The 13,390-nt window shown below is 40.6% G+C and overlaps 1 pseudogene; it reads right to left on the bottom strand.

Annotated features, from left to right (window-relative positions):
• Nucleotides 1–1,672: 1,672 nt before the first annotated feature.
• LOC114903909 lies at nucleotides 1,673–8,444 on the bottom strand (annotated as a pseudogene).
• Between the last annotated feature and the right edge of the window lie 4,946 nt (nucleotides 8,445–13,390).

The raw sequence follows: 13,390 nt of genomic DNA, 5'->3' as shown, positions 1-13,390 counted from the left end.
ATTTATTCTCCCAAAGGTTGTACTATGCTAACTCAGGGGCTGTAAAAATTAATAATTAATTGAAAGTCGTGTCAAAACCTCTTCCACCCTATTGGTTCCCAAGCAGATAGTCACACAAGTGGATGGCAGTGCCCTCTTCTGGCCAAGGCCACACTTGCATGACTGTGGCTAGGGTGAGGGGCTTGTGACACGGGGCTGGTTGTTCATTTGGGAGCAGACTCATCTTGGGGCTAGTCTTGGATAAATCACATTTGGGGATCCACCCTTCCTTTCCTCTTCAAAGACGAAAGATCACAACTATGATGGTTAGTTTTATGTGTGGGTAACATTTAAATCAGTCCTTTTTTTACTCTCCGAATGTGGCTGGGCCTTATCCTTAAGAGCAAAAACTGAAGTTTCCCAAATAATTTCTCCTTCAAGGCCGCAACATAGGAACTCTGTGTTTCCAGCCTGCAGATTTTGAATTCAATACTACATCAACTCTTCCCTGAATTTCCAGGCTGCCAGCCTGCTCTACGAATTTCAGACTTGTCAGTCCTCACAATCATGTGAGCCAATTCCTTAAGATAAAACTCTGTGTGTGTGTGTGTGTGTGTGTATACAGTTGACCCTTCAACAGTGTGCAGTTTAATCCAGTATATAGTCAGCCCTCGTATCCATAGTTCCTCCACATCCACGGATTCAACCAACCACAGACTGTGTAGTACTGTAGTATTTACTATTGAAAAATATCAGGTAAAAGTGGACCCACGCAGTTCAAACCTGCATTGTTCAAGCGTTTCAACTGTATGTATGTGTGTGTGTATATTATATATATGTGTGTGTGTGTGTGTGTGTGTATATATCTCCTGTTGGTTCTGTTTCCATGGAGAACCCTGACTGATGCAAAACCTAGTCCGAATTCCATTTTATATCAGTGACATCTCATTTGAATATATTGAATGTAAAGAGACACGAAGTATATAGCAGGTGACTTTCTGAGTTCAGGTTTAAGTTCCAGTCCCATTTCACGTACTAGCTTCATGAACTAGCTACTCAATTATATTTAGCCTTGGTTTCTTCATTTGTATAAAAGAGAGAATAGTAATATTTACTGAATAGGCTATTATGAAGATTAAATAAGACAAAATGTGCGTAGAATAGTGTCTGGCTCAGAGTAAGTACTCAGTAAATGTTAGTTATTATTATTAAGATTATTGAGGGGAGTTGTCAAAGAAGGGGATTTACTGAGTGAGGGGTACATGGCAGGGTCCCATCTCCCCCCTTGTCTCCCCAAACTCTCCTGTACAGGCAGTCTCTGCTTTTCACTACCTGTTCCTGGGGGATATTATAAAGCAATTTCTTATAGAGTGCCCTGTTTCTTCCCATCAGAACCCAATCAAGCTTAAAAGTTGGATTCCAATTTAATGGACTAAGCCATTATTATGTCATAAAAGCAAAGTACAATAAATCTTGGTAATTATTTAAAACAGCAAAATTATTCTTTTAAGTCTTAATATGGGGCTTCCATAAAATTTTATCTTCACGCCACAATACAACTTATCATCAGGTAGCAGTTTTGTTTGCCTTCTGACAATTTAGAAGGAGTTTCACACGATGATTTAGTAGGTCAAAACCTGTTTTTTTTAATAGGGAAAACTTTGGTATTTAGAATTAGCCAGCTGACCTCAGTTTAGATGATCCCAATTTTGTTGGCGATATCCAAAGCATCATAGTCAGGACCCAGTTAAACATATGCGTTCTTCTCTCCATCAGGCCTGATCAGGGTGTTGACCTTAGCCACGTCAATGTCATAGAGCTCCTTCACAGCCTGTTTAATCTGGTGCTTGTTGGCCTCGACATCCACAATGAACACCAGTGTGTTGCTGTCTTCTATTTTCTTCATGGCTGACTCAGTGGTCAGGGGGAACTTGACGATGGCGTAGTGGTCAAGCTTGTTGCTCCTAGGGGCGCCCTTCCGAGGATATTTGGGCTGCCTCCTGAGCCTCGGTATTTTGGGCCATCGGAAGGTAGGTGACGTCCGGATCTTTTTTTCGTGGCTGTGGATGCCTTTCAACACTGCTTTCTTGGCCTTCAAAGCTTTTGCTCTGGCTTCAGCTTTGGGAGGGACAGGGGCTTCCTTCTTCGCCTTACGTGCCACCTTCGTGCAGTCAAAACCTGTTTTTAAAGTTAGCCAGATGGTTATATCTAGGTGGAGGGATTTTGGTTTTAAATATATCTATATACATAGTTATTTTTAAATATATACATAAATATATACATAGATATATTTGTGTTTCCTCCAGTGATTCATCAGAAGGATCCATAAGACCCAATAGCAGGTTATATACTCACTGGGATTTATGATAACAAAGGTACAGAGTAAAAGCAGCAGGAGAAAGACATGCATTAATGGCATCCAGAGAGGTTCAAAACAGGCTTCCGATGTCCTTCCTTCCGGGAGGTCACACGGGAGTACTCTTTCTCTTACTGTTGACTATGAACACGTGTGAAATGTCTTTGCCCATAGAAGCTGTTTGAGTCTCAGAGTCTAAAGCTTTTATGGGGAGCTGGTCACATAGGTATATCCTGTTATGCAACCAACCATGACAACCGAAACTCAGGACCTTAATAATGAAACCAGGTGCAGATCGTAGATTTTGATGTTTGTGCAAAGCAACCTGACAAGCAGGTATGACACAGTCCATTGCTCCAGGCGTGTATAAGAAACCCATCAATCACTAACAAAAAGAACACTCTAAGCCCACATTCCCAGCGGTTGGCCAAGGGTTAATCATGGGTCCTTAAAGACAGGTAGGGAGTAGGCAACCAGACCTGCTGTGTTAACTCTTTCCTCACAGTCTGAATTTTCTTAAATGTCTATAATTCACCTCTGTTACTTTGGTAATCAGAAAAGTAACTAATAATATAAAGGCATCTGAAGTTAATGATTTTCCTTTTTAGTCATTTAATGATGCTGCTTTGTAATCGCAGTACATTTCCCTGTAACCAGCAGAGCTGCTGAGAGAAGTCAAGTCACCTTACTAAACACTTCATGGATGGCCATCAGAGCCTTCATACTCTTTGGGAAAACCATAATAACAGGCTGGGACAGAGCATGTGAGACCTAGAAGGAACCACAGCAACACCTAGTTCAACTTTCCCATCTTAGAGATGAGGAAGTAGGAATACTGAGCAGTGAAAGGACTCACCCGAAGTTCTAAATCTGAGGTCTTTCAATTAAAAACCTCTCTTGGTGGGGGTGGTGGTGGGAGGAATTGGGAGATTGGGATTGACACATATACACTATTGATACTATGTATAAAATAGACAACTAATGAGAACATACTGTGTATAGCACAGGGAACTCTAATGCACTGTGGTGAACTAAATGGGAAGGAAATCCAAAAAAGAGGGTATATATGTAGATGTATAGCTGATTCATTTTGCTGTACAGTAGAAACTAACACAACATTGTGAAGCAACTATACTCCAGTAAAAATTAATAAAAAACAAACAAAACAGAAAAACAAAAAAAACACCTCTCTTGGTACTCCTGAAGTGGGATAAGGCAATGTCTGCTCAGTTGCTTCTGACTGTCTTTAACTTGGGCAGAAACTGGGGGAGCCCTGCCTGGTGGGACTGCCTGCACCGAGTGTGCACAGCCCAATCTCCTTTGGTCTACATAGAGGCTTCCCATCTTTTGCCAGCCCCTTTCTTCTCCAGTGGCCCTATAGAAGCACCATGACTCTGTATCTAGAGCCTTACCCATGCAGTGCCAATGGTCTGGTTTAGAACCTTGCAAGAGATTAGTTTCAGCTTTACTAAAATTTCTCTTTCTTTCCCCTTCAGTTATTCTCTTGTAGTTGGGGAGGGGTGGTGTCTCTGTCTCCCCTGGACTTTAAATTCCTTGAAGGCCTCCTGGAATCATGTTATCAAGGGGTTATGATTGTAGGTAGTGAAGTCAAATGGTCCAGGGTTCACATACTGGCTTAGCATCTCACTGGCTTGTGTAATCTGAGTGAACTACTTAATGGAAACAATAGTACCTCCCTCATAAAGTTACCGGGAATGAAAGGAGGTAGTAACTCTTAACTAGCATAGTGTTTGGCGTTTAAAAATGTTCAATAAATATTGGCTATTATTTTTTAAGTAAGTACTCCATTTATTTTGGAAAACTCTATTCTCTGATCTTTCTACTCTTTTTTTTTTTGTCTTTGCCGCGAGGCATGTGGGACCTTAGTTCCCCCACCAGGGATCGAGCCTGCGCCACCTGCAGTGGTAACTCGGAGTCCTAAACAGTGGACCACCAGGGAATTCCCTAAGCAGCTTTATTGAAGTAATTGAGATGTAATATACACTGTACATGTTTAAAGTATATAATGTCATAAGTTTTAACAGGTACACATCTGTGAAACCATAATCAAGTTAATGAACATATCCATAACCCCCCAAAGTTTCCTTATATCTTTTGTAATCCATTTACTTGTCCTCAGGCAACCACTATCTACTCTCTGTCTCTACAGATTAGCTTGCATTTGCTAGAATTGTATATAAATGGAATCATATAGTATGCACTATTTTTTTGGCTTCTTTCACTCAGCATTATTTTGAAATTCATCTATATTGTTGAGTGTATCTATCAGTTGCTTAGTAATTTTCCGCTGTTGAGTATATCAAATGCTAGGTAGATATACCCCAATTTGTTTATCCACTCACCTACTGATGGATATTTGGGTTGTTTCAGTTTTGGAATATTAGAAATAAAACTACTATGAACATTTGTGTACAAGTCTTTATATGGGCACAAACTTATGTTTCTCCTGGGAGTAGAATGGGTGGGTCATAAGGTAGGTAAATGTTAAATTTTTCAAGAAACTGCCAAATTAGTTTCCAAGTGGTTGTACCATTTTCCATTCCCCTTAGAAGCATATGAGAGTTCCAGCTGCTCCACATTGATGACAATAGTTGGTATGATCAGTCTTTTTAATTTTGGATATTCTAATAGGTATGTAGTAGTATCTCTTTATGATTTTAATTTTAATTTCCCTAATGAGTAATGATGTTGAGCATTTTAAAATGTGCTCTTTTTCGCCATATATATATATATATATATATATATATATATAATTTTTTTTTTTTTTTGCGGTACGCGGGCCTCTCACTGTTGTGGCCTCTCCCATTGCGGAGCACAGGCTCCGGACGCGCAGGCTCAGCGGCCACAGCTCATGGGCCCAGCAGCTCCGCGGCATGTGGGATCCTCCCGGACCAGGGCATGAACCCGTGTCCCCTGCATCGGCAGGCGGACTCTCAACCACTGCGCCACCAGGGAAGCCCCATATATCTTTTTGATGAATTATCTGTTCAAATTGTTTACCCAATATTGATGGGGTTTTGTTTTCTTATTTTTGAGTTTTGAGACTTTAAAAATATATTGTGTATATAAATCCTTTATGTGACTTACAAATATTTTCTTGAAGTCTGTAACTTGTCTTATTATTCTCCTAGCACTGTCTTTCAAAGAACAGAAATTCTTAATTGTAAAGAAATACAATTTATCAATTTTTTCTTTTATGGGTCATGCCTTTGGTATTATGATCCAAGGTCACAAACATTTCTCCTATGTTTTCCTCTAGAAGTTTTATAGTTTTAAGTTTTACATGTAGGTCTATAAATGTTAGGTTAATTTTTGTGTATGGTGTGAGATATGAATCAAAGTAGTTTTTTTTCCCCCTTGGATAGGCAATATTTCAGCACTGTTAAGACAATCCTTTCTCTACTAAATCACTTTTACATGTTTGTTGAAAAATCAATTTACCATATATGTGTAGGTCTGTTTCCACACTCTATTTTTCCCCCAGTGATCTGTCTTCATGCCAATACTATACTGTCTTGATTACCGTGTCTTTTCCAAAGTTGTTTAGCTATTAGATTTTTTTTCATTTTCAAATAAAATTTAGAATTAGCTTGTCAAGTTTTATACAAAAAACCTGCTGGGGTTTTGATTAGAATAGCATTGAATCTATATGTAAACTCAGGGAGAATTGACATCTTAACAATACTGAGTATTCTGGTCCACAAATATAGAGTAGCTCTTTATTTATTGAGGTCTCCTTTAATTTCTCTCAGCTATATTTTGTAGTTTTCAGTGTACAGGACATGCACTTCTGTCAATTTTATTGCTCTGCATTTGACAATTTTGGTACTAGGGTAAATGGTACGATTTTTAATTTCAGGTTTCAGTTGTTTGCTAATATATTGATATACAGTTGATTTTTATATATTGAACTTATATCCAGGAGTCATGCTAACCTCACTTATTATTTTTATAAGCTATTTTTGTAGACTCCATAGGATTTTCTGCATCGACGATCATGTCCTCTATGAATAGTTTTACTACTTTCTTTTCAATTTGATTGTCTTTTATTTCTTTTCCTTGCCTTATTATACTGGCTTGAGCCAGTACAATATTAAATAGAAGTGATGAAAGCAGACATCCTTCCCTTGTTCCTAATTTTAGAGGGAAGGCATTCAGTCTCTTACCATTTAGTATGATGTTAGCTATAGATTCCCTATAACAGGTTGAGGAAGTTCCTTTCTATTCTTAGTTTGCTAAGAGGTTTTTTCTTTTAATCAAGAATTGATGTTGGATTTTGCCAAGTATTTTTCTGTGTCTACTGATACAATTATGATTTTTTTTCCTTTTTAGTCTTTAATATGGTGAATTACATAGATTGATTTAATAATAGCTTTACTAAGACATAATTCATAGAGCATAAAGTTTACCCTTTTAGAGGGTACAATTCTGTGGATTTTACTATATTTATAGAGCTGTGCACCCATTACTGCAATCAAAATGCCATAACATTTTCTTTACCCCAAAGAGAAACTCTGTACCTATTAGGAGTCATTCCCTACTTCCCCCCTGTCCCCAGGCCCTGGCAACCACCAATCTACTTCTACGGATTTGCTAATTCTGGACATTTCATATGAATGGAATCATACTCAGTGTGGTCCTTTGTGACTGGCTTCTTTGACTTAGCATGTTTTCAAGGTTTGTCTGTTATAGCGTATATCAGTATTTCATTCCTTTTTATGGCTGAATAATATTCTATAGTATGGATATACCACATTTTGTTCATCTATTTATCAGTTGATTGACATTTGGGTTTTTCTACTTTTTGGCTATTACGAATAATGTTGCTATGAACATTTGTGTACAGTTGTTTGTGTAGACATATGTTTTCATTTTTCTTGAGTATATACCTAGGAGTGGAATTACTGGGTCATATGGTAACTCTGGGTTTAACCTCTGAAGAAATTGCCAGGCTGTTTTCCAAGCGGCTGTACAATTATGGGAAGGTTTTAAACTACAACTTCAATTTCTTTAAAAGATAGGGCTATTTAGATTATTTATTTCATCTTGAGTGAGCACTGATAGTTTATGTCTTCCACAGAATTTGTCACTTTCATGTAAGTTGTTGAATTTATTGGCATGAAGTTGTTGATATTTCCTTATTCTTTTAGTATCTGCAGAATGTGTAGAAATGTCCTCTCTCTCATTCCTAATATTGGTAATTTGTGTTTTCTTCCTTTTCTTTTTCCTGATCAATCTAGCCTAGGTTTACCAATGCTATTGACTAGATTAGCTAATTTTTAAAAAATCTATGTGTGTCACTCTGTTATGTGGAAAATTACCTTCATCCAATAGTAGCCTCTAAATACACTACTAGGCAAGCTCTCCCGGGGTTCATGGAATATAAAAGATCACACACCAAATCGAAATGCTTGGATCGCAAAGTTTATTAAGTCAATGTAAAACACACTGTGAGAAACAAGGGAGTGGAAATGGCTAAGTTAAACAAACACTTAGGATAGGGACCAGTGGAATTGATAGGACTGTGCTACTGAAATCCTGGGGTGTGCTATGTTCATAGGACTTCTATCTTTCTCTTTCTGTGCTGTATCAGCTTTCCGTGCTTGCTGGCAATGCAGATATAAAGACTAGAGTTGAGGTTCGAGCTAGGGGGTCCTATGTCAGTGATACATACTTGCTCTGTTGGAGACATGAAGTTATAGCCACAGTTGTAGCTTGTCAAATCGTCTGTTGAACAGCCATGAAGGGTACATGGAGCCAGACTAGGTATCACTAATGGGTGGCTGAATTAAGGACTCATGAATATTGATATTGAATGTATCGTTGAATATTTAGTGCCCAGGCGCCCCTCATGTATGTTTATTACCTCATGTACTCTTGGTTCTTCTAGCCCTTTTTCATCAATGTTTAACCCACACATGTTCTATTTACTAATTCTGACCTTTACTTGATGTATCTTATGAGTTTATCCATACATTTCTTATCGTCTACAGAATTAAATATATTAAAACTATACATCAAATATACTAAACTCTCCCCATCTGTTATTCCTTCATCTCTCTGTGACACACTCACCTACTTTGGACATGGTGTACACTGAATAAATCTTAAAAAAATAAGCAATACCCTCTTGTAGTCTTGCCATAGAAATATAATTTTTCAAACAAAAAGTTCCTGTAGTTAAATACACGTGGGAACTATTGGGTTTCTTTACTGCAGGACCTGTTAGTGCCTTAACACACTCATGTAGGGGTACCTTTCGTAGTGTTCCCAAACTTACTGACCCATGGAACTCTACTCGAGGTATATATCTAGCAATTAGTGTTCTATAGAACACATCCTGGGAAATGCCCCCTAGGGGACTGCTCTGCGCAAGGCCTTAAAGAGGGCTGGGAAATGTAGATGTTTCCTAAGGCAGCCATAGACTAAGCAGTTGATTTGAAATTCCCTTGTGTACCTTATATAGACTTCAGCTTTTCCGGGTTAGAAATAAATCTATGGGGACTTCCCTAGTGGCACAGTGGTTAAGAATCCGCCTGCCAATGCAGGGGACACGGGTTCAATCCCTGGTCCGGGAAGATCCCACGTGCCGCGGAGCAACTAAGCCCGTGCGCCACAACTACTGAGCCTGCACTCTAGAGCCTGCACGCCACAACTACTGAACCCACATGTCACAAGTACTGCAGCCTGTGTGCCTAGAGCCTGTGCTCCGTAACAAAGAGAAGCCACCGCAACGAGAAGCCTGCGCATCTCAACAAAGAGCAGCCCCCGCTCACCGCAAATAGAGAAAGCCCGGGCACAGCAACCAAAGACCCAAAGCAGCCAATAAATAAATAAATAAAAAGATAAAGTTGAAGAAATTAAGAAACAAACAAACAAATAAAACTGAAGACCTCCTCTTCCACCAGGCTGGGAAAATACTAGTTTAATGAGACCTCAGGGAACCCAGATCTCTATGAAAAGGATCTCCCTGGTATGGTTACCCTGGACTGTCAAGGGATTCTAAAGACTTGAAACTGAGTTTATTGGAGTCTCTGCATTTGTCAATAGGAAGATAGCTGACTTAATCTAGTAGACAAAACGGGGGGAAAGAAGTAGAGCCGATCACAAGGCTTCCACCCTATTGTGTGTGCTCCATTTCACATCCTCTGCCCCAGCACCGTCAACATGGAGGCAGGTACCCCCACTCCCGGCCCTCCCTCCCTCCCTGCACTCAAGGACTGCCTTCTTGCCCCTCTTATATTGTCTTCCTGGCACCCTTCTCCCAATTTGTCTCCTGCCTAAATCCTGCTCACCCCTCAGATGGCAGTTCAAATGTTGTTTCCTCTGGCGAGCTTTACTTGGCTCCTACAAACTAGGTTATGCTTCTCTCCCCATCACTTATCACAAGTGCAATTAATGTTATCTAATGATTGTCTCTGCCACTAGCTTGTGAGCTGCGTGAGAGCAGAAACTGACTAGTTCACTGTTGAATTACTGGCACATGGCACAGTGCAAGTGGTTAATAAAAATACCAGTTGAGGACTTCCCTGGTGGTGCAGTGGTTAAGAATCCACCTGCCAGTGCAGGGGACACGGGTTCGAGCCCTGGTCCGGGAAGATCCCACCTGCCGCGGAGCAACTAAGCCCGTGTACCACAACTACGGAGCCCGCAAGCCTAGAGCCCGTGCTCCACAACAAGAGAAATCACCGCAATGAGAAGCCCACGCACTGCAACGAAGAGTAGCCCTTGCTCGCCGCAACTAGAGAAAGCCCGCACACAGCAATGAAGACCCAACACAGCCAAAAATAAATAAATAAAATAAATAATTTTTTAAAAATACCAGTTGAATGAAAAACTCTATGTGCTGATACATTTTTGCTCATTTAAGTTAGGACCGTTCCGTCTTCCTCTGTCTTAGGTCAAAGTCTTCTCAATTCCCTTTATCCGAGGCTCAGATCCTCCCGTATTCATTCCAAGAAATGCCTCTCTTATCTATTCCCTGATCAAAGTAGTAGTTGGCATCCCTGTATATGGGCTAAAGTCTCTCATGTAATCTGGAGCAAAGGAGCCTTGGAAAAGCAGGGCTCTCTGTTTAAAAATGAGGTGTCCAGAGTTCCTAGTGGCCTGAGACTCTGTAATGAATAGGTCTTGTGTACTCCCAAAGGCCAGCAAGAAGGAATGGTGTAGCTGTGGGCAGCCATGAAACAAGCTGTGTTCGCAGGTATGCTGCTGACGTCACTGGGAAATAATGCTGGGAAAGCCGTTCCAGGGTGGGGCTAGCTGTTCTCTGGAATGTTGGGAACACGGGCTCTATTCTACCCGCTCCTCAGTGGTAGAATAGTTACACTCAAGCAGCTTCAATCAGCTCCTCCCCAGAGTAGCTGCTTGCCTCGCATCCCTCCGGAAACTTACTCACATAACCATTCCTTAGCCTACCCCAAAGTCAGCTGCTTTCAAACAGAGTATGGATGTGATTAGGAAAATGTGGCCAGGGGCAAACAGGCTGGAGGTGAGGACAGTCTCCCTCTTGTATTCATTTTCTCTGAGACAGGACTTTTTCTGAAGTGCCAGATGCCTTGAATCACTAATGGAGATCTGCATCGCAAAGGGGAAAGAATGCGGCTCTGCATTCACAGAGATGAATTTTACCCCCTGACTCAACGGGATAATGTGATTCAAGCCCTTAGGAGGCTGTAGTGCTCAAAATATGGTAGCCGCTTAACTCTCAGGTGCTGCTTGGGTCTTCTGAGTCATCTGCACCTCCTGCATTGGGAACATCACACCGAATGAAAACGACCTGTTCACTTTTCTCTTTCTTCTGCTAGACTGTTAACACCTAGAAAAGTGCCGTCCAGGTCCCGTGGTACATTCACATTTGTTGAGTGGTTATGACATCAAGCACTGTGTGCTTTACCTGGATTACTTCATTTAATTCTCAAAACCCTATGGAGTTAGGAATTATTGTTATCCGCCTTTTATAGCTGAGGAAATGGAGGCACCAAGAGGTTAAGTAACTCACCCAATGTGACATATCTAGTAAGCGGTATATATGGCTGGTCAGGTTCCAGAACCTGTGCTCTTTACACGCTCCTGCACCACTTCATCCTCAGTCTGTGTTTTCCTCGTTTTTCTCCACTTATCCTAATATCACCATGGAGCATGCCATCCCTATCATCTCCTCCTGTGTGGGAGGGGCTATATTTATTCTGTGATTCTCTTTGTACTAGCCTAACACAATGCCTTATAAAATCGAATGCTTTTAATCGCCTCTCCACTTGTCTCGTGCTGGGTTTAGGTACCAGTTATGCTCTTTCACAGAACATTTCTTGTTGTCATTGTCAGCCTGGATGCTAGACTGAATGGACCACTATGCAGAACCTTTATGTTTTGTGTTCTTAATGACAACCATCTGTCTCCTAAAGCAATTGAGATCTTCAGTTATGACGACAAAGGAAAAACTGACGCTAGGCACAGCCCTATGCTACTGTTACATGTCTCAGGAATCAGTCACACTGAAGCCTGGCCTTTCTACCTTTCTCAAAGGGAGTCTGGGTGAAACTGGGGTTTCCTTTCACTATTAGGTGCTCAGGCCCCATACGCTTTAACAAGTAAATTGTACATACAAAAGAGTATTACATATCTTTGGAGTTAAATAAATAGAACGAATACTCATGTACAGCCCTCACCCCACTCAATAGAACATTATCAGACTCTAACAAGTCCTCCATGTACCCATCCCAATTGCATCTCCTTCCAACCCTCCCCCTGGTAATGCTAATATGCTTTTCATTATACAGAGTATGGGCTGTTTGAGAGCAATAATTTTCTGATGAGTAAGTCAGATGTGATTCCCAAGTACTTTGTTATGAAAGGTACTAGCAGCAAATGGGTATTCAAACTTATCTTGGGGTTTCACTTTCTATTCGAACGGATGTTTTCAGTGAGCTGCTCCCGATTCTACCTTCACAACCACTGCAGCATAATAGTGTGCTGAGAACAGATGTGTCTCGAAATTGTGGTCAACATGCAAAACTGATTTTTACCACCGTGGGGGACATGTACTTTTAGGGCAACGCTGTCGGAATGCTAAGCTAAGAAGCCGCTGCCTGTGGTAAAGGGCAGGACTCAAACTGCAGGAGGCACGAGGGAGTGTGCTAGCACACCAGCACCGAGGAAACATCGTTTCCAGCAACTCCAAGTACTTCGCCATGCAGCCATGTGAGAGAACTTGATCGTTCTGAGAACTTGGTCGTGGCAGCAGACATGCTACCAACAGCTTGATGAAGACTAGCGTGGCAACCCCTGAAGCACTGAATCCTTACAGGAGGTCCCAAGTTCTAGTATTAAAAAATGTGCTTAAATAGCAAAAAATGGAAAACTATTACTACAGCCAACAGATATTTCTGAAATGGTTTAAGTTTTCATCATTTATTTCCTGCCACTAACGGACCCTATGAAATAATAATTTCACTGTCCCCTCCCCTCCACCATTATTGTGAATTAGAAACACTCATGTCAGCCCAGGACTGGAGGAAATGAAATGCAGTTCTCCCAGAGATTTAGTGATGTTTGTATGTAGCAGCTAAAGACCCCCAAAATTGGACATGATTTTCAGTGCTACTGAGTTTGTGAGAAGATTAAGTTAGGAAAGAACTTGGAGCTTTAAGGGAAATTGCTTTCAGAACGGGGGGAAAAAAACACATTTGAGGCTATGAGGCAAGAACCTTTGGACAGATGCCCAGAAAAGTAGGAAGCCTTATTCCCATCTCCCCTTCTCTATCTAGCTTCTCTGTTTAAAAAAGGCATGGCTTCCTGTTCTAGGACTAGAATGTGCTCTCTTCTTTGGGGATTTTCTGAAGACAATTGTGGCTGCAATTAAGTGACAGGGATATTTTTCTTCACCTTTTTAAGATGCAGTATAAGTTGCACCCTAGATAATATATGTGAAGGAAAGGTTAATTCTATGCTAAAACATGTTTAGGATGTTTTTTATCTCAGGAAACAAACATGGAAAATCTTCACTTGCATTCTATTTTGTTATAGTTAAGATAA

This window comes from Monodon monoceros, unplaced genomic scaffold (genome assembly GCF_005190385.1).
Source record: "Monodon monoceros isolate NGI ecotype Baffin Bay Population unplaced genomic scaffold, NGI_Narwhal_1 Super_Scaffold_21, whole genome shotgun sequence".
Classification (NCBI taxonomy): Eukaryota; Metazoa; Chordata; class Mammalia; order Artiodactyla; family Monodontidae; genus Monodon; species Monodon monoceros.
Note: the sequence above shows the minus strand (reverse complement) of the source record. Positions and strands in the feature narration are given on the sequence as shown.